We start from the raw sequence: 26,947 nt of genomic DNA, 5'->3' as shown, positions 1-26,947 counted from the left end.
GATAAGTTTGGCGCATTTAAGAGAGAGTTCCGTTCCATCAACGTGGCTTATTTGAATGCCCACTGAGTAACCATGGTAACTTATGCACCAGAACTAGGGTATTTAAGAGAGCGATAGAGAAAGAGAAAGCTAATCTAAAGAGACAGACGGAGAAAGATATAGATAGATAGAGACAGGGTTCCATTTTGGTAACCATGGCTTGGCCTTTTATTGATGACCCTGCAGAGGGTGCATGCTTAATTCAAAGGCCATTCAGGCCAACCAGCCCCATGGGTTTTCAGGTGGAGGACCCCCGTCAGTAACAGTGGTCTCTGACATTGTCTTGGTATCTGCTGTGCAACAAATTTACAGCTCAATACATGTTTTGAACAAATGCATTTCTTCAAAGGCTACCTCCCAGTCTGAGATATGTTCTTGTACTTTATTTTCACCTGCTGCCAGGTACGCTTTGGTTGTTAAGATTGCTTCTGTTGAGATGTAACAGTGCAGAATTAATGTAGGTCGCACACACATATAATATATTCACAAAATATGATGATGCATATTGATTATTGGATTATTAAGAAACTGAGCAGGGCCAGTACATCTTATACAGCAGTGACGTGCGGTCAGGAGAGGCAGGTGAGGCAGGCAGTACTCTGCCTTACCTCAAGGGGGCATAGTTTCATGCTGTTGGATGAAAAGTGAAATAAGATGCTGTTTTCAGTTCTTACAATCATAAATCTGACTCCAGAGGAGTCAGTGTCTCGCCAGCCATGAACCTCACCGCACGTCACTGATCTCCATCAGCATTCTTTGTTCAGCTGCTGAGAAAATGACAGCTCTCTGCTTGCTATCTTTTTCTGCCAGCTCCTCTTTTCCACCATCCACTCGTCAGGGCTTCCTACGTTGCTAGGGACCTCCCTCATAGCCAGGCTATGTAAGCCCTGCTTGAATTAGCCTCAATTAAATGCAGTTGAAATGTGTTAGTGGAATGGCTTGAGCCTTAATTCAGAGATGGTGTTAGTTAAAGCGAGGCTTTCCTGATACAGCCTGGCTTTCTTTAGCTACGTTCGTGGAATACCCTCCACAAGGGTATTGCTAAACAAATAGAACTTATCTTGAAGTAATTTAATATTTAATTAAAAACTTAAAAAAGTATACAACAGGGCTGTTGAAATGTGCTATATTTACATGACTTTGATCAGGACATGTAGATTTAACAATTAGGAAGCTATAATACATTTTATCATGCTAATAGCTAATGTGATGATATTTAAGACGCCATTAAATGAGCATTTAAAGGAGATTTTTACAAGGGTTTTATTTTAAAATATATTAGCTGGGAACATTTAAAAACTCAGGACATTGTATCCAACCTTGTTATGAAGCTAATATTGAGAATTGTTGCTAGCATATTTATTGATTTATTTAGCCAATACAAACATGGCAAAAAGAAAAAAAACGACTATGCTGACCCAATTTTCTTCCTTTTGTTTCTGTCCAGAAATTAGGTCAGTCATTATACCAACATTGAGACTTTAAGATTTAAAAAGTACACACATATTTCCATTAATGTATGCTATAAAGTCAAACATAGAGGGAAAAAATGCTAGTTTAACAAGGGTAAAGTTAAATTTCACAGTGTTTTTCTTTTTTTTAAACAAAAAAAACATTTCATAACTTAATTTTTTTAGCTATTTATGAACAAACCACACTCAACTGCATTTTCAACTAGTTATTATATTTGATATAACAAACAATATAACTAGTTTGACTTTTACCCTCCATTTCAAGTTAGGCTAGGTACACACATAAAGATTTTGTAATCTGATGATATTCTTAATCTGTTCGAGACCTCACACTTGAAGATAAAAAAATCAGGCATTTAACAGTTTTGATCATGTTGTGTGTGGTGTGGTCCGACATTCTTATCACAGAACAACACACACGTAACGTTACTGTCCCTCAACCAATCTACAATCTAGTCCTCCGTGCGAGAAATCTCGCGTGATCAAACGTGATCTAACAAAAATGAAGAAAAACAACCACGGCAACGACCGGAAAACACCAAGCTTGGAAGAGAATAAACAAGGAGAGGGAATGATGGTGGTCTTGGGACTACTGTTAACAGAAAAATCCTGTACTGAAAAAAACAACAGGAGATGGCGTGAACACGGACTTTATGTCCTTCCTTGCTCAGCTCACTCTGATTGGCTGCACTCTGTTCCACATCACAATCCACACAGTCAAAACTCAGGAGTCGCCGGGTTTTCACACACATGTAAAGACTGAAGAAGCAAAAAAAAAAAAAAGTGATCTTGTATAGCTCACTTTTTAGATTAATAGATGAAACTATGTCTTGATGTCTGCAATCCCATTAACCTTTTCTACACTCTGCAATGATGAAACCGACACAAACCTCTCTTTTCTTATTAGGACCATGCATCTACCTTTTCTCTTACAGAAGTGATAAATAAAAGCTACTTCTGTCATTGCCTTGATACCTCTCTCAAATGAGTAATTGTTTATTTTAGAACAAACCTTCAATGTGGTCTCTGGTCCATAAAGGTTGGGTCATAACTTTTTGCTGTATTGCATTTTTAAGTTATTAACCCATCCATTTTATTGTAAAATTAAACCTCACTTTCATTTTGCTGTTAATTGACTAACTTCCTGGAAAACAAATATGACCACAAGCAGATAACAAAGCTCTCCAGAAATTAAACCCCTTTTAAACCTTTGATCGTCTCGTTCTCTTCTTGTTTATATGGAGGCCCTTTACCCCACAAGTCTGAGTCTTCTAAATCTTTCATTGAGTTTGTATCCATGAAGGTAGCAGCTCCCCCTTCCCCCCACAGTTTAAGCTGCTAAAATTTTCATGCCCACTCTTTCTGTCCATTTTCTAAAAAACGATTCAGCAAGAGCACAATGAAGACAAAAATGAAGGCAAGACAGTCTGTGTTCTTTAAAATGGAAAAAGATGTGGGTGGCATGGTTTTACAGTCTACATAAAACATGAAGATTATAATGCTGATGCACTGTTATTATAAGATTAATAATGGGTCAGATGATTTGCTGTGTCCGTTTTAGTCTAAAACTAGTCCACATCCTCAAATTCTATTCTCTTTACACTCTCCTTTAAAGGAAACTTAACTTTCTAGGAAAATGAATATTTCAACTAGCCTGGCAAATTGAGTGGAAAAAGGTACACTTCTCTACGTCGGTGCAGAGTGGCAGATTACTTTCAGTAAATGACGTAAAATCAGCAGAAGTCTTTATAGTAAAACATCCGAAAGCTGTGCAAGCTTTGTAAAAACACATTTAGGTGAACAGGTCCATTTGGTGATGTGACATGAGTGACTTTGGCAGTCTACAGTGCAGAACCAAGAAGTAGGTCATCCCCATTGACCTGGCTCACATAATCAGCATACACTGTGTGTGTCACTTTATGATCTCGCCGTTCCAGTTCTCTCTTAACTCACTGGAAGCAGAAAATAGCAAAACAGATTGAAATGGTAGAACCAAGCGAAAGAGGGCAAAGCATCTGAGGCAGAGCGTAAACATGATATCTGCCTGTCAACGTTTATAATGTCACATCTCGGGACTAAATAAATCTTGTCTGGTCAAAATTCAAAGTGGAAATTTGATCTAAAACATTCTTTGTGGATGCAATAGCAAGTCGTAGCGTGCTGAATAAAACACATCACCTTCATTTGACCATTTCCTACTTTTGGAATTGGGACACTGAAAGAAGGGGTGTTCAATTATTTAAATTTGTTTGAAATAAATATTTTAGGTCTGGATGTTTATCACTAAGCAAAACCCATTATTTGCCTTTCATAGTGAATTTCACACGATGACAAATAAAGTCAGAGATTCCTTACAACAAAATAATTTTACACTGCACAATTAAAAACAAGATGTAACAAACATAAATGAACATATACATATCAATGAGTGTATCCTCTTATTGGGCTTATAAGTAGACTGAGATACTTTTTCTAAGAGACCACAGAGCTAACAGTAAAACAGCAAAACAATTACAAAAAGGGAGAGAAATCTAGTTCTCCATTAGTTTTTGAAAAGCTCCAACCTTAAACAATAAACTTGTCAAAAGTCATCTCATGCAACAAAAACTTGGCTTTTCACCAGAATATGTAACCACAAGTGTGGACGTTGTAACCACTGCAGTAATAGGATGAGTCAAATACTTTACTGGTGTTTCATCTGGTCATAAGTTTGACATAAAATCATTTATTAATTGGAAACTTTACAAAGAGTCATTTTGGATCTATACATTGAAAGCTGCACATTGTCCAGGTTTAAATGGAAAACTAGATATTTCTCTCTCTTTTTGTAATTGTTTTGCTGTTTAGCTCTCTTAGAAAAAGTATCTCTCAGTCTACTTATATGGCCAATAACAGGATACACTCATTGATATGTATGTATGCATTTGTGTTTTTTACATCTTATTCAATTGTGCGATGTAAAATTATTTTGGTGTAAGGAATCTCTGACTTTATTGTCATTGGTAGGTCATACGTATCATGTGACCACCTACCTGCCCACACAGAGCAGCTGTCTTTGATTGTCTATTTAACAATGAACTGAGATGACTGACAAACATTTTGCCACTTGCCCTGACAGAGGCCTTTTTAGCTGAAACGCGTTGGCATGTTTTTATTAGACTAGCCATGTTCTAATAAAGGCTTTTTAATCATCATCCTCCTGAGTGCCTCAGTTATCTTTCTATGAGTTTTACTTGAATCCCTGAACCGAAGAGCCCCAGAGGAATACTCCTTTTTTGCACCCAGGTAGCACTGCATTTTTGTTTTTTGGAAAATAAACTATAATCTGCTTTCATTGCAGCAGTGGATAGCTGAATCCAGATTAACCCCTGACCTCATACAGTGGTTGAGAATCAGTTAGCTTTACAAGGGTCATGCAATCCATGCCCAAGTCGGACCAAATATCCGTTGTGAATTGTATTTTTGTAGCAGTATTTTCTCGTATAAATACTCAGTCATGCAGAAAGAGAGGACAGTCCAACCATTTTTCATCCATTTCCAAGCAAATATTGTTCCTAGGCACTGCTCCGAGGAAGTATAAATCATATAATAAGGTCTGCAAGAAATCCATTTCGTATCGTCTTTGGCCTTGTTTCCAGGCATTAGTGCCATAAGTCCAATTAGGATAGAGGACTACAAAGTGTATTTAGGTGATGAACATGCCCAGAGTTAAAGCTAACAAAGTCCAAACTCTTTTAGAGAGAAGATAAAAAAAATTTGAGCTTTGGATGTCAAATTCAAAGGAGAAAAGGATATTTGAATCTCTCTCATCTATGTTCTCCCTGCTTCCTCTTCTTCACTGAAGCTGCACACTCCAGCTCTTTAACAAGTTAAGAACACTAACAGTTGCCTCACTAGACACAATTGTATTGTCTAATGTAAGAAACCATGTCATGTCGATCCCTAATCTGCTTCCTACCATGTTGGCTGTGACCAATCATGGCCTTTCATGCTATAAAGTGGTCAGTCACAGTTAACAGGATTGGCTGGTCATAGTCTGTGATGCAGAGACTATTAGTGACTGTGATAAAGGGTGACGTTTGTGATTGTTTGCGTGTGTGGCGAGGTCTGTCTAGGATCCTGCTTCTGTGACCCAGATTGGGGACAGTGGCGGATGTGAAATTAGATGTGATGTTTTTGGGGGGGTGGAGATTATAAAAGACACAAACAAGCCTGGCGTTGTCGAGGACACATTTTACTGGGGTGTTTTGATCCATACTCCCACCTAATACAAACAAGGTTAGCATACTGGTATGAAAGGATTTCTTTAAATCCTCCTCTTGAACTTGAAATGGATTAACAAAACTGTTCAACATGTAAATAAAAAGGGACCAAAACATAATCTTTTATTTATTTACTTATTTTAACCCACGTTCTAATGACATATCTCAGTAATGCTGCATCTTAAATAAAAATGTGACACATGGACTCACAGCTGTCACAGTTCAGTTAAGTGGAAGTTATTGTGTCAGATACTAAACAGCACTTCAAGGCTTCTTCTGGTTCACTTTCTTACCTCTTGTTGGTGTCTTAGTTGCCCTTTATTTAACGTTAATGGTGATTTTAAAAAGAAACCTCAGGACTTTCAGCAGTGCTAACAGACTTTAGAGTACTGCAGATGCTTCCTTCTGCAATTGCAATTCTATAATTCTTTAATGATGCCCTTAAACTATGGGTTTTGGAAGCCCAAATGGATATAAGAGTGATAAATCTGTACTTATTTCCTGAAATGTTTTGCTATCATTCCAACTGTGATTGAATAATGAAATGTTTTCAGCATGAAAGCGACTGCAAAGAGCTGCCAAGTGTGGAATGTGTGTGCATGAACAGAGCACTAGAAGGATAGAGGCAAAGCATGTGGCATTTGCATAACATTTGCAGCACGCAAGATTTTTACAGTTGATGTGAAGATTTCAGGGCAATCCACAGTAATGCCGCAATAAGCTGCTCCTTATCGAGTAATATTCCCGGGGTATTAAATCTTATGCTCTTTAAAAACGATGTATTCTGTTGCAAAGTAGTTCAGATGTTTGTGGCAACCAGATTTTCCTTTTAAGGCTAGCAAAAATGGATAGCAAATATTTAGCTGAAATCAGACTTACTTGAGACTCTTATTTCTAAAGAAAGATTTATTTTCTTTTGTGAACTTGGAACTGTCTCCTGCACAGATTCACAGCACTGAATATTTAGAGTATGTTTCCTATTACACCTGATCTTTGAACCCTTGCATACTTTCTGTATGAGCAGTCAGACTTAGGTCATATGTGTTTACAATGAATTCTGAGGGTAAGAATGTGTTTAAATTTTCAGCAACTCTACTAAGAGATTTTCCATAAAGATGTCATGTTAGATTTGAGCAATGCTCTACACGCAGCAAACAGCCACAAAGTGGCTCATGGTCTGGAAGAGAAATATTAGAAAAGCAATGCGTGTTTCAGTACATGGCAAATATTGTTTACTAAGGCTGCAAAAGGACCGATATGTTTCGAAGCAGTGTCATTGGTTGTCTTTCAAGAAAACTGAGCAAGTAAGTACTGGAAGACCTCTCAAGGATCTTTAAGTTTGAGGGAGATCCTGGATTTTCTAGTCTTAAAGTGATGTGCAACTAAAACACCAAAGTATTTTTAGTTTTTTTAGTGTCAGCTGTGGGAGAAGTTTTAGGTGTGATGACCGTAAACATTAGTGACTCACTCCCATTAAAGGACTGGCTTTGCTACTCTGCGTGGTTTAGGTTGGCTCATGATTGTTTTTAAGTCATTTTTACACCTAATAGCCTGCTGAACTCAATATGTTTGGTGACATTTTTCTGGTCCACGTTTGCTTTAAGAATAACATGTAATTTAGAAACACAAAGTGCTTCACAGAATACAACTAATACTAGATAAATAACATAATAAAAATATTAAAATGGGAGTTTAACTTACTTTTACATAACAGTGTCTGGGTTGTAAAGGAAGTGGAGAAGAGCTTTCCACAACCTCTGTGCCACATTTTCAAAAAACTTCACTTCAAGTCTAAAAAACAAGTTTTTGAGACTATCAGTAATATCTTGCCTTCTGACCTCAAACTGTGGCTCAAGGAGTAAATCTGAAGCAGGTCTCACACACACACACAGAGACATATATATATATATATATATATATATATATATATATATATATATATATAAGGTTAATCATCTCCAATTCAACCAAGAGCACAATAGGTTTCAATTTTTAAATGTCAAAGAGATTAAAAACAGTTCATTAGTCTAAAACTGTTTAACTGTTTAGCCTGATGTTTTCAGGACATTGCTGAATCAAATATTACATCTAGGTGGAAGAAACTAAAAGACCGAGGTGCTATTTTATTTGAGGGATAACACTGTCAGGGGCAAGAACTAAGGTTTCTGCTTTGTTTAAGTTCAGTTTCAAGTAATTATCACTTAAGTACAGCTTTATGTCAGACAAGCAGTTGGTCAAAGAAACTAGTTTAACGGAATTCAGTAGGCTTGAAAGAGCAGTATAGATGAATATCATCAGCATAAAAGTGGTAAGCCACACCTCTAGTCTTGCTAATTATCTGCCTTAGCCAAAGCAGATATAAGAGAGAAAGTATTAGAACCCTGGGACACATCATAGATAAGATGTGTCGATTTAGATTAAAACTGATCAATAAAAACACTAAAACGTAGGTCGGAGAGGTATGAAAACATTTTTAAAACCATTCCAAAGAGCCCAGCTGCACTGCTTTCAGCTTTCATACTGCACTTAAGCTTGTTACATACTCTGCGAGAAGTGAAAATTTTGTTCTTAATCACGAGGCTGCAACAAGAAAAACAGTTTGTATTGATCAATTCATACTCCACAAAAAGCTTTGAGATCCGTGTCTTTAAACCCGTTTTGTTTTGTATACATTTACAAACTTTCTCACGACATTGATCATCTGTTCCTTAAAACGATCTGTTCAACCTTGCATCTGGGCAAATGTGGAAGCCACGACTTTCTGCTTCATCCTTTTCTGCTTTAACAACACCCACCACAAATGTTAAACGCCACAAGAAGAAAGATCTGCTCGGCTGATGTGTCGAGAACAAGCCGCAAGATGTCTCAATTCACGTCCATGAGAGCAAAATGGCATCATTTTGTTCTCATGGCCTCGAGAACAAGAAAATAGTTCTTGCTTCTCGCAGAGTATCTAACAGTCTTAAATCAAACAAACCGAACCTCATAACAAATTCTCCTCCTCTCCAGATGCAGTGCTGCATCAAAAATTACTTGAGAAGACAAGACAAACTATGAACAAGAGCTCATCAAGTGGTTAATAAAGGGGAACTTCCATTCCATTAATACAACCTACAATTTAAGGCAGTTTGGTTGCACATTCATACCTTCCAAAACACATCGGACTGTCAATGAAATGAACTAAGATTCAATTCAGACGGGCTGGTGTGAATGCAACCAAAGGGTGCATTCACACCAAGATACTGTAGTCTATATGATTAGGGACTTGGCTGGGTTTGAAGTTGCAGTCTTTTTCAGCCCAAGTTTTAAATAAAGTATTCCAGTTCTCGACGGAGGCAGTGCTGAATCAACAATTACTGAAGCAGAGGACAAGACAAATAATGAAAAAAAAAAACTCATCTATTGATTAATGCAGGAAAATTACTATTTCTACCACATAAGAGCCTTGGGTTGGCCATATTTCTATCAGAACTTTTACCACATTCTTCCATGTCTGACAACGAGCCATTTTTCCTGACCAGAAGTGATTATCACCCTACATGTGCATATATTTTGTTTGTGTTTATTCACAATACCATTTTTGAGCTGTAGTCCGCTTTATTTGGTTCACTTCAAGCAGACCGAGACCTGTTTGTAGGCGGTCTAGAGTTCACTTCTTTGATTTACATCAGAGTTCATTTGTGTATTCTCATCTCCCTAAAAACCAGACGTTCTGTACGAATGAACTAGGATTAAAATCAGAATGTTTCATGTAAATGCACCCTTAAGCCTTGTACACACAAAACGATTTTTTGGCTGTTTTTGTCCCAATTTAGCCTATTCCCAACCACAGACAGCAAACGCCCAATTATCCTGACTCTTATAAGATTTTTCTGTACAATTATCATTTGGTCTGGGGTGTTACGAGCAGATTTGTCCCGCTAATCCGCTTCTAAACGGGTCATAGCCGACAATCGAAAATATTGAACATGTTCAATATTTCAGAGCCAATTTCTGAGGAATGCCGACGACTTGTGCATTGTGATTGCGTGGATGGTGACATGAGCTGGAATGTAGCAAATCAGAGAGCAAGCTGGCTGGGGAACAAGGAATAAAGTCTGTGTTCATGCAGTCTTCAGTCTGTTATTTTTTTAGTTCTGACTTTTTCTGTTAACAATATTCTGAAAGCCCCCATCATTCCCTCGTCCTATATATCCTCTTTCATGATGTGTGTTGTGTTTTCCAGTTGTTACTGCTTCTTCTTGGTTTTTTGTTTTTTTGTTTTTTTTTTTTTCTGGTTGTTGCTATGGTTCTTCTTCTACGTTTTTATTAGATTACGTTTGGTCACGTAAGCTGTCCGGCTCGGAGGACTAGATTGTAGATCAGCTGCGGGACAGCATTGTTATGTGTGTGTTGTTCTGTGATTCGATTATCAGAGCACACCACACACATAATGATCAAAACTGTTAAATGCCAATTTTCTTATCTACATGTGTGAGGTCTTAACCAGATAAAAAATTGCATAAGATTAAAAAAATCATTATGTGTGTACCACACTTTAGATTCCTCAGAGTCTTTAAGGTTGAGTTTTGTTTTAGCTGGTTTCTTCATTGAATCAATGTTTGATGTTCAGTGGTTTAGATTATTTTCCATCATCTTGCTTTAAGTTGTGTTGAGAAGATTAAGTCCTTTTAGTTTCTCTCTAAACACATGGGGGACCAGCAATTTCATCCATAGTGACTCACGTCATGCATTTTTGGTCTGGCTACCAACACAGAACAAAGAAGCTTTGATTATTAAAAAGTAAGATATCAATTCCACCTTGTCAAGAGTGAAGGATTTTTGGTATTCAATCAATGAGGATAGACTTGCAGTCATCCAAAATAAAAATAACTATCCCTGAAAAGCCCTCAGAGATGATGGAGTGCATAGGTCAACTGCTCATTGGGTAAAAATAAGCTTGAGCCAGGGATGATCTGACAGAAACTATATTTTTCACAAACAGGATAAAGCAGCAAAAAGGATAGACACACTTTGGCATCTGACATTTCCACAGTGGAGCAAAGTTGAAGAACCAACTACTCAACTAAGACTACATTCAGATAGAATGTCTGAGGTTTGCTAAAATCTTTTTTTCCCTGTGGTTGTTCATTGTTATTGAAATGTGACCTCTATCAGACGTGTGAACAATCAATGGCCCTGATGTGACCTACATGCATGAAAGACTTGACGTCACAGGTAGCATGTTGTGTTGATCAAAGTAAATATAGATGCTACACTTGCTAGTGTGTGTGCTTTTAATTTCGACTTGTTCGCCAGTCAGTCAATAAAATGATCATATGATAATTTTCCATCTGGTGTTTACATTTGATATTGCCATGTTCAGCTTTTTCTGGTTCAGAATTGTAACATTTGCCTTACTTCAACAACATACAAGTCTAATGAAAACTAAAATGAATGAAATGTTCAGACTGAAGTTTGAAAAGTACTGGATATGTATCCAGAAGTGGGTTATACTTTGGCAAAAAAAAGTCAGATTTCAGCCAGTTTTGCCTGTAATGTGAACATAGCCTACACCTCAGATTGTGGTACATGCTTGAGACCATCTTCATATGCAAGAAAGTGCCAAATTATGCTAAATATGTTTGTGAAGCACCGATGCAGAGCAAATGTAGAACCATGTTCAACATCTTTAGCATCTGCCGAAACCACCTAATTTGCATTTCCAAATCTTGCATCATTGCTCACTATGGTTTAGTCTAATTGTATTGTTTCTATATTAATTGAGTAAACAATATGGATTATTTTCTAATCTATATTTGACAACATTTTGGGCAAAGGCTTAACATTATGTAATAAAACTAGTTGTTACAGAGTTTGACATTGCAGATGCATTAAGATTATTGCATGAGACTTGACATTGGAACAGCATTCACTTGTTCGGTTTGTTTTGATGCATTATTTTTGTCTAGCCCTTCAGATGAGATGCTGGGGGCCCTCTGGAAGGTTACATAACCACCACTCCCAGCCAGAATGCAAATAAGACTTGAAAATTTATTGAATTTGCTCTGGCAAAACTCTATAGATTCTTATGACAACTTTAAAATTTATAAAGAAAAAGTTTAAGGAACTACTTATCCTCGCCACAGGACTGTGGAAGCTGCCATGTCTCATAGAACCAATTCTGCTTATTCTCACACTTTGTGAAGTTTCCATGACAACATACATTCATCTTTCTCGGCTAGTGATTAAAGAATGCACTGGTGTGGATAAAATGAACTGATCTGAAGTGAAAATGGTGAGACATTTAGAAGAGGGGAAAAAAGGAAAGCTTTCCAGTATGTCTTTGTCCCTTTTGTCAAGGATGTTTAGATAGCAATTAGCAGTTTTACCCTCAAGCACCTGAAGCGGGCATCTGCTAACACTTTGAAGATTGAATTAAACAGTTACAGAGAGATAAGTATATCACGATTCATACCTCTTATATTTTATCCTGGAAGCTACACATTGGTAAGATTACAGGATACTTTGGGGGTGTAACACTGGTGATTAATGCAACTGGCAACAGGAAAAGCATCAGGCATCAAAGGAAGACCAAGAGGTTGCCTTAGAAACGACCAGATGAGTTATATGTGCAAAGTAAAACCAGCTGTTGCTGTATTTGCACAATTCCCACAGTCATTTTTCAGGTAGGAGTGGTAGAAAAAAGAAAGATCTGAGAGCTGAGATGCTTTTCAGAAGCCCGCCCAGGCTGACAATCTCACACTGAGACATGTCAGGGGAAACAGGAAAAGAAACAGAAACAATGCTATTGTTGCTATATTGGTCGACATCATAGCACTTTAAACTAAGCTCCACACAAAGCTGTTTCCAAGTAATCTCTATTTCTCAAATCAAATGCAGGAAATGTAAACTTTTTGGTGGATTTTGTTGGGACTATGCATCACGTCCACAATCTCTACGGATAAGAATTGATTATGTGTCACTACAAGTTCCAGCCTTTTCATGAACTTTTTGAACAAAAAATGTAGATATTTAGTTCTAAAGTCTAAAAGCAACTCCCACAGAACTGCCACATGATTAATTCTGTATATCACACTGTTTTTAATGTTTAAACTCATCAATCCTTTCATTAATACAATAATCTGGAGTTTCGGTCCAGCTGCTTCCCTTACTTGAGCTTGCAGTTGTGTTTCAGATCAAACACTGAAACTGGATTTCCTTGATTCCTCTAACCCGCAGCAGGTGAGAAGGATCAGTAGTAGCACTGAGCCTGTGTTAGCCAGCTGTCACACACACGCTTCAACACACACAACACGCATGCACCGATGCGTACCAAACATACCTCAGCACATAGGAGCTGACCCCCTTGGGAAGGTAATAAAAACACACAATGAGCTGATTTTACTAAAATGCATAAAGTTATCATGCAGTTTAATAGCATTTGCATGTCCCCTCTCTTTAAATGTTATTTAAAGGCACTCTGCAGCTTTAAAGCCACTCCAAGACAAAAACTCTCACGGACTTCAAGCACTCAAGTACACACACATTGTAAGCAACCCTACAGGCACTGTCTCCCGTCTTTATGTGTCTTGGGCTTCACACAAACACCAAAAGACTCAGTGGCTTTTTTGAAACTGGGTCACAAAAAACCAGACTCGATGGAACTCCACCCCACCACGCACACACATCAGTTTAACATGCTTCTGTTTTGGCAATATCCAAAGCACCACAGTAAATACCATTCCCCTTACACTCAGTGAATTATAGAAGTTGAGCGTAGATTTTGGTGACTAATAAAACCCTAAACTGAGTTGTTAAGAAATCAAAGACTGACATATCCAAGGCAATTAGGAATGAATGATTTGGATGTTGCGTGATAAAAGCAGATGTAGACTTTTACATGTTTTTTTTTTCCAAAAACATCACACAGATGGCTCCCCAGCACCCATTGGTTGAGCTCTGAAGTCACTTGCTCTATCATTATCATTCCAGTAATATTGGCATAGCTCCTCTTTTCCACTGAGAATACAATCTGAGCATGCGGGAACCCCCCACCCCCAACAGGGACTTATAGACTTAAGTAAACTAAGAAAAACACAAACTCCCAGACAAACATGCCTGTAACTCTCTCCCAGCAACATCAAAACACCAAAAACAAGCCCTCCTCTCCCTCAGCTTCCCCTCTTACCTTCCACATGATTAAAATTCCATCATCCACAAACAAAGTGAAAAAGAGAGGAAGAGAGAGAGGGAGATTGGAGGGAGATTGGCAGCTATCTTTGGCTCTCTCTCTCTTCTGTAGGATGTAGAAGTGGTAGCAGTTAAAACAGCAGCATGGAGTGATCTGAGGAGTCAGTGAGGATGTGGATACGTCTCCGTGACTGTGTCATCACCCCTCATGACATGCTTCCTCCTCCGTCTGTGGAAGCATTTCCATCCTGACCCGGCAGAGCGAGAGAGAGAGAGAGAGAGAGCTGGGACAAACCAGTGTACCGCCCCCTCACTATTTTCCCTCCTCCCCCCTCTCTGGCTGTTCCTCCCTCTGTGTTTCACTGTATTCAAATCTGCCAGTGAGCTGCCCAGCCTATAAGTAGGCCAATCACTGGACTACTGGGAGGTGGAGTCTGAGCTGCATGTGTGTGTGTGTGTTTGCAGTATGGCCACACAGATTGACATTGTATGATTAAATGTCCCTTTCTGCTCATTCTTCTTTGCTTCCATGCATGCAGGCTGCCCAAAATCAAGTTAGTTTCCCTTATGTAAGAATTCGGATCTTCATCCATCAAGACATACATTTCTGTTAAAAAATATAACAAGTTTGTCCCTTTTTTATTCCATAAAAGATGGAGAGATTGCACCTTCAGCTGAAGGTTGAATGGCTGATTAAATGAAGGAAGAACTTAATGTTTTAATGCAGTCTCTCTTGACCTGCAACTGTAGGTTCACTTTGTTTAAGTTTGCACAAAGAATAAAAGTTTCCATTTCCATATTTGAAAAATATGGTCCTCAATCAAACTACAAGAGGGATGTGAGTTTGCTTATTTTCTTTTTTTTTTTTTTTCTTTTGTTTTAATACCAAAGACACAATTTGAATGAGCACATTTTTGTTTTTAAACAACTTTTATTTATTAAAGATTATATTAAAATGTGAATGTATCCTTTCATAAAAATGAATTATGCAAAGAAGAAAACAAAATAGAAACAAGCATCCTTAAACAATATAAAACATTGCTAGTTCTATAACTTCATAGTGATTTTATGGTCCAAGAAAGTTTGTTCTCTGTATTGTGCTCAAAAGAAAAAAGACTTCTTAGTAGAACAAAAATGTTATTGCTTTTCATTAAATAATCACAAAACAAAATTTCTTGCTTTGCATTTAACAGGCAAAGTTGACATTTGAACCTTGATATCAGCTTTTTTTTCAGGACTAAATGTGGAACAGTTAACTTGCTGCCTCTCACTGTCTTTGGTAAGAAGCATCTTGCGACACGTCAACACTTTGGATTCCCCATTAGTGCAATTTTTATGTACTTTATTACTATAGGTGTAAACTTCCAGTCTGGCCCAAGCTAACATTTGGAGGTTGGAGGGGTGGTAAATGTATATACCAGACCGGACTTGTTCCTTTCCTTTTTTCATTAGTGAGTTTAAGTTTAAGAATACAATGATTCAGGCTTCATGTACTATATTTCCTGGACTACGATGTTTACATAATGGAACACAGGAGAGTCTACAGGAAACCCACACAGACCAGCACCTCCTTTTCACTTCCCAATATCCCCTGAAACACAAGTTGAGTGTCATCAGAACCGTTCTGTACCAGGCAGATAACATGTCCACCAATGCCATCCTTTGTCATCCATTATGTGGAGGAAACATCTGGGAAATTCAGGAGAATTTTTTTAACAAACACCAAATAACCGTGTTTCTCAATCTGGTTCACTAAAGATCCCAACCCCACGCTCTAATAAAAGCAACCTTCTGTATGCAGTTCGGTGTAGTCAGGACTGTAATGAGCTGTACATTGGAGAAACCAAACAACTATTCAACAGACTGATGGCTTAGTGATTTGCACAGGGAGTGAAAGAGGCCATTGATGTCAAAGTAGAGAAACCTCTTATCAGAGGAAGAGGACTGAAACATCACCTCTTTTTGTACTACAACTACATCCTCTCAGCTACCCCAAGGGGATTGACAACTCTAGTGAAACTATCATCAACCTGAGACCTCAGAGTAAGGTTTACCTGAATATCAGATCACCTGAATATCAAACCAGTATTCAGGCTTTAATCAGCCACTTATGCCAGTCAGTCATGAAATTATATTGCTATGCTGATTAAGATTGTGCTTTGCTTTATTGATACAGGAAAAGCACTCTGAATCCTATCACGTTGCAGTTATGTATCTTTGCATGAGTTGCACATGCTAAATATATGTATATATAGGCATATATGTATAGGAAACATTTATATGTGTACACATATTATTATTAGTATTATTATTATTGCTGCTAACATTATATACTGTTATTATTACACTGTTGCTTTTACTATTATTTTTATTATCTTACAAGTGGCCTTAAAATGTATTTATTCTATTTTTCTACTTTTAATTTTGCATACTATTGTTTTTTGTGTATTTTGGGTATTGTGTGTACTATACCGGACTGCTATGACAACTTAATTTTCCCCTCGGTGATGAATAAACTCATCTGTTTACTTACCTACCTACCTAGCTACCTACGTATCTACCTACCTACCCACCTACCTATCTATCTTCCCAGAATCTAAATCAACGTTTCTGTTTATACAAACTTTGTAAGGCAACAGTGAAATTATCTTATTGATGAATTTTCAGCAGTTAAAAGTAGGAACAAATTCAGAATTAAACTGGAACATACTTCAAACAGAGGGCAATTTTATCTCTAAGTGTTGCAAATAGCCTTCTTAGCATTTGAGATAAATAGAATTCTACATTGTATTAACTTTGGCGTCGATGACTCATCCTGTGCAAAAATTCGCCCTCCAATTTCTTATTAAAAGTCTCCAGATATCTCTCTTGCTCTCTATTCACCTTGAAACCTCAGCTGTTTTGGCTGCTGCTCATAACCCCCCCCCCCCCTTCTTTTTATGTGGACCAAGAGGATAGCAGCTTAAATTAATCTCCAAGATGCAAGTCAGTCCCCACACAAGGCAACCTGGTGTGCATAACTGCAGTCTTTGGTGAAAAAATATTCAGCATTCAAGGGATATTTGATTGGAAACTATGTTGATCCAATACTTCGTGGACAGTTCACTTAATCCTAGCTATTGTGCATAACAGAAAGCAAAATGAATTGATAAAAAATAATCTGCCTAAAGTATTATTCAGAAGTTTATAGCTTGTGATATAAAGGCATCAAAGTCTGTAACACACTTGTAGCTAGATGAAAAATAATCCCTGGCATTTTGCCCCAAGGAAGTGGATGCTGTATCTGGGAGTGTAAAACACTTGTTTACATAGCAATAAGTTATGGGCCTAATTCTATTTTGTGTCCTCAACTCAAATTGCAGAGCCAGAAATGTTATTTTGGACCTAAATCATGTTGATTGCCTCAAGTTAAACTCTTTGTTTGGGTCTGATAATTTCCAGAAAGTATGCCCAAATGAATGCACCACTGAAATGCCAAGCACTGGCAGAGATTTCAGTTAGATTAAATACCCAGAATTCTTGTAAGGTCAGTAAAAATGTGTTTTTACCACTTTGGTTCTGAGCTCTAAAAAGGGAGTTGTAGTCAGGGAAGTTGAGATTTGAAAACTTAAATAATTCACCATACCGATGCCTATGAAACAGTATGTATGTCTGTGTGGAAGAGATTCTGGCTGTGTCTGCGGTGGCTGGAGTGGGAACAGTTGAGGTGAGGCTGCTGCTAAAGAATGCTCTTTTGGAAAAGGAGAAGGAAAGCGTTTCCATTTCAGGTCGCTTTCCAGCTAGAGTAAGATCTCTCCGGTTCCCAGCATTTTCTTTCAATCCACCAGGACATGAAATGTCGCACACCATAGAAAATGTAGAAAAACATTCTAATTATTTAGCCTTGGTTGGTTTTTCTTTAATTAATCATTTTCTCTAAAAGTTGGAAATCAATATCAAATTGCTTTCCTCAGTTATTTGAAGATGTTTTTGCTTTTCTCTCTTTTAGACCAAATTCTTGTATTGTGAAGGAAAAGAACTCATCCTATTATCTTACTAATGCAAACTTGTAGATAGAAGTACTGTATAGTCATTGCTTTGACATGTGCACAATTATTTTTCTTTCCCTTGGAAGTTCTCCAAAAGCACTCGTTAAAATTAAAGCACACAGACACAAGGACTCTTCACTCATTCAAGTCTCTCAGCAACCAGCCGAAGCCTGGACAAGTGTCCTCCACCTCTATTTTTCTTTTGTTCCTTGAATAGTATGTTCATGTCTACGTACAGCTAATGTTTAATTTCAAATTACATTGTGCAAATAGGGAAATGAAGCACAAAATTTAAGAGTCAGTGTGACTTAAATTGCCATGCACATGAGTTTATTTTTTTATATGATGGCTCAATGCAAGGGCTTTGAATTGGATACTTGTTTGTAGTTCGTTCTGAAAAGACTGTAAAGTTCTGGAAGATGTTCTAATTTTTTTTTTCTTTAAATTTAGGAAAAGCTACATTGTATAGAACTTGTAGAAACAAAGTCATTAATACGTTTGGGAAGTTTTAATATTAGTAGTCCAGCTTTTGTTTTTTGTTTTTTTTTCTTGGTTTTCGACCCTCCCTTTGACAACTCTCTCAGTTCAGGAAAGCTGATCTGCTCAGAGTTTAAATGGTCTTATTTTAACAACCAGGAATGACTGGAATGCAGAAGAGTGCATGTCCTTTCTCAGAGTGAGACCATCAGAAGGATAAAGGACGACAAGGTTATGACCACGACCTTTCCAGAGGGCACCAACATGGTGGGTAGTCTAGGATTTGTGGGTTTTGCGTCACCCATATGTGCAGACACACTCAGAAGACTTTAATGTATTAAATGGCTCTTAGCCAACATACAAGATAGAATAAACATGAATTGACAGATTCTTCAGGCTATCTACTAAAGCAAGTCATGCAAGAAACTTTATACAGTAAATACCAACTGGACTGTATGAGTTCCTCCAGAGCTATCTTTAGAACAATGATATGTATATAACATCTTAAAATCACTGTTTACCAATGGACAGCCATTTGTTTTGCATAACTTATATGGAGTTTAAAGCTATGGCATAAACCTCTGCTTACATCCTCTTCTTCAAAACTGTTTTTAGTAGACACTTATAGCCTCAGCCCACAAGATTATATGACTATGACCTTTTCTTTAGAGAAGAGTAGTAGTCACAGTTACAGCCCTTCTGGAAAATGCCAAACACAGTTCCCTTCAAGCTGACCTCCAACCCTTCAAAGCATGGGGTCAGATACAGCCAGGGAAGGACTGGTTTTAACAACAAAGGGGAGACCTAGAGCTGGTACCCACTGAGCAGAGATGTTGTCCTCTTTGAAGCACAGCTTCCAATTATAGGGGAGAGTAGGCAAAAAATTTGTTTTTGTTTTTGTGTTTCAGGGCATTTTTTGTTTTTCTCTCTTGTAGAGGCTGTAAGCTATCTGTCTCTGTTAAGAGGCCTTTGTGAATACTGATCTAATAAAAGAAGATTTTAAGAAGGGAGCAGATGGAAGGAGTGAGCAAGACAGACAGATTAAAAGATATGGAGGAGAGGAGTGGGGTGATGGAGATTAAGGAGTCTAGGTGATAAATGGTAAATACACACTACTATTTTATCTTTTTGTTTGAATTCTATGCAGATTAACTCAATTTGAGATTTGAAAATCTTTATGTGTTGCTCTTCTCTTCTTGTAATCTTGGTTAATTTAAATCTTTGAAACTCTAAATAAATGCATTTAGAACTGAGACTACTCATTATCACAAGGAGTCGCTGACTGTGTGAATCACTGAAGTGGTATGCATCTATGGTCATGTTTGTGTTTGTAGACTAACTAAATGTGACATTCAAACATCATTGTGACTCACTAAATCAAACTCAGGTCAGATAGACTACGGAAATATTTTGATTTGCTGATGTTTGTGTCCCTAACAGGAATCGTGAGGTAACTGAAGTCAGGATGCATAATAATAAACTCTGAATCAACAGTAGTTGTGATAATCTGTACCCTGCTGGCTATTTTTTCAGCATGACAGCCAGAAAATTGAAGAGTGAGCTGCTTTTGTATGCCAATCAACCTAAAGTCCATCCATTGCTGTGGTAATATCTCAAATCTTAGCACTCCTTTATTCCTTTTGGATTAACTTCAAGGATGTTAATTTAATAAATTTATAGTAGATTTTTGGGTGTATGCCCGGAAATTGAATAGATTAATTAGCAAACAAGCTAACAAACTGCTAGTTTGACAGTGATTAATACATTTTGAATAAGTTTAGGAGAAAATGTCATGCCTGTGTTTAGCAAACATTAGTACTAAAATGATGAGAAGTCACGAACCATACAGTGCAGTTACAGAAAACAGTAGTGAAAGCTGGACTGTGGACACAATAAAATTTTTCTGAACAGCTGTTTGGTTTCTTGCCAAGAAAGAGTGTTAGGGATGCAATTTCTTTGATGGTGCTAATAGAGGAGTACAAAGAAGGCCAGAGGGAGCTGCACTGTGTCTTTGTAAATCTAAAAAAAGCATACAACAAGGTGGCAAAATGGGAAGTGAGAAGTCTGGAGTATCAGAGAAGCGGTGCTGGACATGTATGAGAGTTAAAAGATGTAGGTATGACAGAAGAGTTCAAGGTGGTGGTGGGACTACGTCAAGGATCAGCTGTGCCCATTCTTCTCCGCTGTGGTAATGGACAGGCTGACATTTCTGATTCTCTATGAGCTATGATATTTGTATATGGCATTGTGATCTGTATTAAGAACGGGGAATGGATTGAGGAAAACTGAGAGGTTAAGAGGGACCTAAGTGGTACAGTGAGGTTACAGGGAGTAAAGATAAAGAAGGTGAAGGAGTTTAAGTACTTGGGGTCAATAGACCAGAGCAATGGAGAGTGCTGAAAAAAGGTATAGCTGAAAAAGCTGGTAGGAACCTTCATTCATTTTCTATACCACTTAGTCCAATTCAGAGTCCTAGGGAAGCTAGAGGCTATGCCAGCAATTAGCAGGCTAGAGGCTGTGTACACCCTGGACAGGTCGCCAGTCCATCACAGGGCCCTGGTAGGAACAGTTAGAATGAATTGTCAGATGTGGTGTGTATGATAAGAGTATTGCCAAGAATGCAAGAAAAGGTGTACAGGGTGTTGGTGAAACCAGCCATGTTGTATGTTTTGGAGACCTCTGTCCTAAGGAAAATACAGGAAGCAGAACTGGAAGAGCAGAGACTGATATGTTGAGGTTCTCTTTAGGAGTAACAAGGACCGATAGGATCAGGAATCAGTCCAGGAGAGGAACGGCACATGTTGGATGTTTTGGAGACAAAATCAGAGAGGCTATATTCAGATGGTGATGGCATGTACAGAGGAGGGATAGGGAATATATTGGTAGAAGGGTGATGAGGATGGAACTACTGGGCAGAAGGTCTAGAAGAAAACCAAAGCGGAGACTTATATATTCAGTGAAAGAGGGCATGAAGTTAGTTGGTGTCAGAGAAAAGGGTACAGAGAAGAGGATTACATGGAGGCAGATGATTTGATGTGGTAATCCCTAAAGGGAACAGCCAAAAAGGAAAAATTAATAGACTATCATTCATAAAAGAAATTATTAGAACTCTATCACCATTATTTTATTAGCATCTTCTATAAAACTTGATGGGAACACTTCTTAATATAGCCATCCATTAAAAAGTAGTATTTCCTTGCCTTAAACTCTAGGAGGTGTATTCCATATTTTAGAGAGAATTACAGACTCCATGCACACATAAAGCATGACAGCAGCATTTTGTACAGACACAAACATCAAGAGCAACTGACAGAATCGGACACATTCACGAATAGCAACAGCTCAAGGAATTTCTGTCACTCAAAAGAAATTTACTGCAACTTCATACAGGCTAAAATGTGTCATCACAAACAGGCAAACTCATTTTAATTTACCCAAAGGCGCACAAACAAATCTGCAGACCAGGACACAGACAGATGAATACTAATTAACAGGAACACACACAAAAGCATAAGCATACATAAAAGTGTCAGGCAGCATCATCATTAGCTGTCAGGTCTAATGTATCCTCAAACTGTCACAAGAGTCACATCATCACCTCTTGCCGTCAACCCAAAACAGTAAATTATATATGACATTGTGCAGACTACATGAAAATTTTGCTTTTTAAACACAAGCATGATTTTTATATTTTACATTGGACTTTGAGCATATTTAAATTTGCTGTTTGACCTGATTGAACTAAAAAAAAAAAGTTACCTTCGATTTCTACCTGTAGTGTAAATAAGCAACTGCTTATTAACATGCTCCTCATAACGTGTCAACATGATTTTGTTGTCCGGTGGCTGAAAAAAAAACATCAAACTTCATTATTCACCATCAACAAATTGGATTTAGTGAGTTGTTGACCATTGACTTAATTTTAGAAAACTGATAACAGCTGTACGTAGATTGATATTGGTGGTTAGTACTGTCAACTGTAAGAAGTGGGCTGCTGTTCTGAGTCTCAGCTGCAGCTATAGTGGAAAGTGTTTCTGTTTAACATGGGTGCATCTGCTCCAGTTACTCTAATGTGTTATGTTTGGATAATTCATTATTCTAAATTGACCAGAGGAAAAAATGGGAATTGTCTGTGTTTGCCTTAACTATGGGATTTACTGGTGAGTTAAACAGTGTATTCCCTGCCTTTATGGTTGAGATAGGTTTAAGCAGAAAAAAAAGTGGCTACAAAACTGGAACTTTGGATAATGCTTACAATCTCTATGGTATGTTTTTATGGGCTCAAAAAGCAAATGCTTTTGTGATGCTGGAGACTTTGCCTTGTAATGAGCAACAGTGGTCGACATTGAGAAGTTTGAAGTGTTGGTCATACTTTGTATTTCGAGCTTTCAGGAAGAAACCTTTCTTGGGGAATTCTTTATGAAGTATGAAGAGTGGTATTAAATGGAAAAAATTATTTAGATTTATTTGAATCCAGGTTTGTAGAATATTCTCGCTTCTTGGCTATTTTCAGTCTTCTGTTGGCTTTAGTTAGACATGAGAAGCCCATCTGTTTGTTAGGTCTGAAGGTCTGCATCAAACCTTAACCTTAGCTTAAAATCAGGTCTAGAAATCTTTTCTTTTCGTTTTTTTCTAAACATATTTTCTTGGATATGTACATTGACAGTGATGATGAAAATAATCACAAAAAGGTATCCAGTACATTCCACTATAAGACAAACTGGTTTTCTTGAAGGATAAGTATATGCTAAGATGGCAGTTAGAGAGTGTTTTGTTTTAGAAACATTAAAACAACATGACTGTGTATTTTCAGGTTACTTGAATGTGCATGAAGGCATCAAATATTCCTCAAGCTCTTTATCAGACGATGATAAGCATTTAACAAGGCGTTCATTGGTTGTTTCTTTAATGTAATTTATGATTTTATTGTGATTTTTGCTATTTGTTGCTGCCTTTACTACTACTTTCTTTGCACCAGCTGCAATGTTTATAATGTTTTATGTAAAGCACTTTGAATTGTCTTGTACATGAAATGTGCTATACAATTAAACTTGCCTTGCCTATAGCTTTAGATTTATATGGGTCAGTGTCAAATTGTACATTTTCAAATGGCACATAAAGATTCTGCCTTAATTCATCCTTAATAAAATGTTTCAACATTTCATGTGAAGCTTTAAGTGAAGACAAATATGCCTTAACTTTATGCACTACTTAACAGGTCACTGCATTTTATGCACTGCTTGCTGAGCAGTAACTAACTCTCAGGCACCCACAGCCAAGCTTGTCTTGAAGCTAATATGCTATTTCAGGCGTCTCACATTATCTATTAAATTCTCAAACAGAAGCACAGTGAAATATAGCTGCTATCTTGGATTGAGTGAAACATGAGTGTGATGAGGCATAAGAATACTCTCAATTGTCTTTCTTTGAGCTAAGGCTAAAAGCTAGTTGAGTTTTAAAATACACTTTGAGTAAGCACTGTGCATTTTTTTCAGCCTCTGCATGAAAATTACATAATGAAATGAGTTTATATTTGCAACTACAGGGTTTGTTTCAATGCTTTTGCAGCCACAGTAAAGGTAGATTTGTTAAGATGTGTAATTATGAGTATATGTGTCACTGGTGAAGAATGTGAAAATGGCACATAGGACAAATGGAAAAAGGTTTAGGCTTGCCAAAAAACAAACACTTTCAGGATTAATATGAATATCTCATTGGAATAATGCAACTGTATCTCTAAACCTCTAACAAAGTAGTACAATATGCATATTATGTAAACATCTATGCAGACAGTTCAGGCAATGTCTCCAAAATGGCCATCTGTTCTCAGCATTCTTTAATTGGATGATCTCAGGTTTTTTAAGTTCAAGCAGAGCCACCCCAAGGCATAAGCACACTTAGCAGTCGGTTATCTGGTTATAAATTACTTTTTTCTTTTGGTCACTACAGACAGCTCGTGACCATCGGAAAGGGTAGATCGACCGGTAAATCGAAAGCTTTGCCTTTTGGCTGAGCTCCTTCTTCACCATGACAGACCGATGCAGAGTCCGCATCACTGCAGACGTCTCACCGATCCATCTGTCGATCTCCCGCTCCAATCGACCCTCACTCATGAACAAGACCCCAAGACACTTGAACTCCTCCACTTGAGGCAAGCCCTCAGCCAAAATGGCCTGATAGGACTCCATCTTCAGCTTGACGGCATCCCTCACTACTGGTCTCCACCAACATGTTCGGGGATTTCCGCCATGACAGGCATAGATGACCTTATGGCCACAGCTCCGGTTGGCAGCCTCAATAACAGAGGCATGGAACACAGCCCCCTCAGACATGGCGATCACTTGAAAACTCCGCCCCTTCAAGACATGCGGCTGCAAGTCTGATTATACGACTACAAAGTCAATTATCAAAATCCAGCCATAGAGTGTCCTGGTACCAAGTGCACATGTGGACACTCTTATGCCTGAACATGGTATTCGTTATGGACAATCCATGATGGGCACAGAGGTCCAATAACAAAACACCACTCTGATTCAGATCAGGGGGGCCGTTCCTCCCAATCACGCCCTTCCAGGTCTCACTGTCATTGGTGATGTGAGCATTGTAGTCCCCCAGCAGAACGAGGGAGTCCCCAGAAACAGTGTTCTCCAACACCCCATTCAAGTACTACAAAAGGTACTCTAAACTGAACTGCTGTTCAGAGTACCCACCACCCAAAGGCGGAGGGAGGCTACCCTCTCTTCCACCAGGGCACACCCCAACGTACAGGCATCAAGTCGGAGGGCAATGAGTATGCCCACACCTGCTCGGTGACTCTCACTGGGAGCAGCCCAAAAATATAACAGGGTCCAGCCCTTCTTCAGGACAGTGGTTCTAGAGCCCAAGTTGTGCGTCGATGTGGATAACCATATCTAGCCAGAACCACTCAACTTCGTGTATCAGCTTAGGATCCTTCCCCGCCAGGGATATTTCTCATATTTCGCTGCGAACCTTCAAAACCTCTCTGAAAATCCTCTGTGGTGTAGACGGTCAGAAGAGCTTCAACCTCCTCATCGGTCCATTTATCGCTTGCTCTGTTGTTGTTTTTGTCCGTATGTACAACCGTGTTTTTTAAATGTGGCTGGGACACAAAATGTGGAAATCTGGCAAGGGGCGTAGCTATCAGTCACCAAACACCTACGTCATGAGGGTTCCTATAGAACCCCGTTCAGACCCTGCCTCGGAGCAGGAGCTAAAATGGTTATAGGAACTGGGGGCTTTGGTCCCTAGTTCCTATATGTCGGAATGCGCGAAAAAACGGCCTGGTTCCTGAAAAAGTTATAGGAACTGCAAAAGGTTCCTACAGTCGGAAAGAGCCTATTGTTCTGTGCTCTCCCCTGAATTATACAGATAAAAGTCAGATTTTAAACTAATATGCTAACAGTCCCAGTGACGTCCCGATATAATGGGAAGTTAAAAATACTTCTCCACAACGTTTAACTTGTTTTCTGGCACCAAATTACATTACCATTTGTACCGCAAGGTTTCTATACTGATGGTTTTATGAAAAGTATTTTCATAAAAAACTACTCAAGTACATAGAGGTAACCTAATGGGCAAATCCAAATGTGCATTACATATTATTTGCCTGTAAACTTTTAATAAGACTCCAATATGGTGGAAATCAGCCAGGTTAGATACCTGATTTCCGCCTGAGACACAGATTCCAACTTTGAACATAAAATACATCTTTTAGTTAGAGTACAAACTAAAGGGGAACTCTGTCATTGGAAGACTTAAAAAAGGTCATCGGAAATCTCATACAGGGATTTTTGAGGAGCAAAGTGTTATTTTATATAGTCATAGCCAGCCTAAGATGAGCCTTCCTGCTGTGAAAAAAATTGGCTTTTTCCCAGGTTTACTAAATGAAGGAGTGAAGCATGAATAAGTAATAAGTGGAAGTCAGACTCCCCGTCCCCCTTGGCTTTTGTCCCTGCAGTGTGGTGTAGCACTGTGTGAATATGTGTGTGTGCAACCCTATGGTAACTATGGCACTCTTGTCAGAAAAAAAGATGCATTGATTCATGAGCATGCCAACACAAGTGGCAGGAAAAAAAGGTTCATATGTAACATCTCTCAGTAGCTCATTGTCGATATAAAAACTAAGGGTCTTCTGTGGTCATAAGAAAAAAAAAATGCTGGCTGGAGATGCATACAACAATAAGATGTAGTAAAAGTGAGTGAAAGGAAACAGATGCTGGCACATTAATCAAAGGTCATGCATTTTCAATGAAGGGTTGTAGGGAGATTTATACAGTGTGATGGCAGGATGACTATAAGATGGTGATTAAATATTTATAGAATAAGTGTGGACTCAGTTGGATCATTAATGCTATGAATTATTAATCAAGTCTGTCTGGTTCAGGTGTGACTTCTATAAATCCAAAATGATTGTTTTTAGTAGGGCTTCTTAAAGGTATCTGCAACTTTTGAATGAGCAATGGTTGTTGTAAATTTT

The 26,947-nt window shown here is 38.2% G+C and overlaps 1 protein-coding gene across 2 annotated transcripts in view; it reads right to left on the bottom strand.

The window, feature by feature from the left end:
- Positions 1–26,947, bottom strand: part of LOC121635202 (E3 ubiquitin-protein ligase Midline-1-like) — a 65,729-nt gene that overhangs the window by 29,418 nt on the left and 9,364 nt on the right. Inside the window, exon 1 of one of the 2 annotated variants that reach the window (XM_041978290.1) lies at positions 13,944–14,184. The exons of the other annotated variant lie outside the window; for it this stretch is intronic. The gene's annotated coding sequence lies outside the window, so the exon portion shown is untranslated. Of the gene's footprint in view, positions 1–13,943; positions 14,185–26,947 lie in introns of those variants that run through there. 2 annotated transcript variants of the gene reach the window in all.

This window comes from Melanotaenia boesemani, chromosome 24 (genome assembly GCF_017639745.1).
Source record: "Melanotaenia boesemani isolate fMelBoe1 chromosome 24, fMelBoe1.pri, whole genome shotgun sequence".
Lineage (NCBI taxonomy): Eukaryota > Metazoa > Chordata > Actinopteri > Atheriniformes > Melanotaeniidae > Melanotaenia > Melanotaenia boesemani.
The sequence above is the reverse complement of the archived record's forward strand: the minus strand, read 5'-3'. Positions and strand labels throughout refer to the sequence as shown.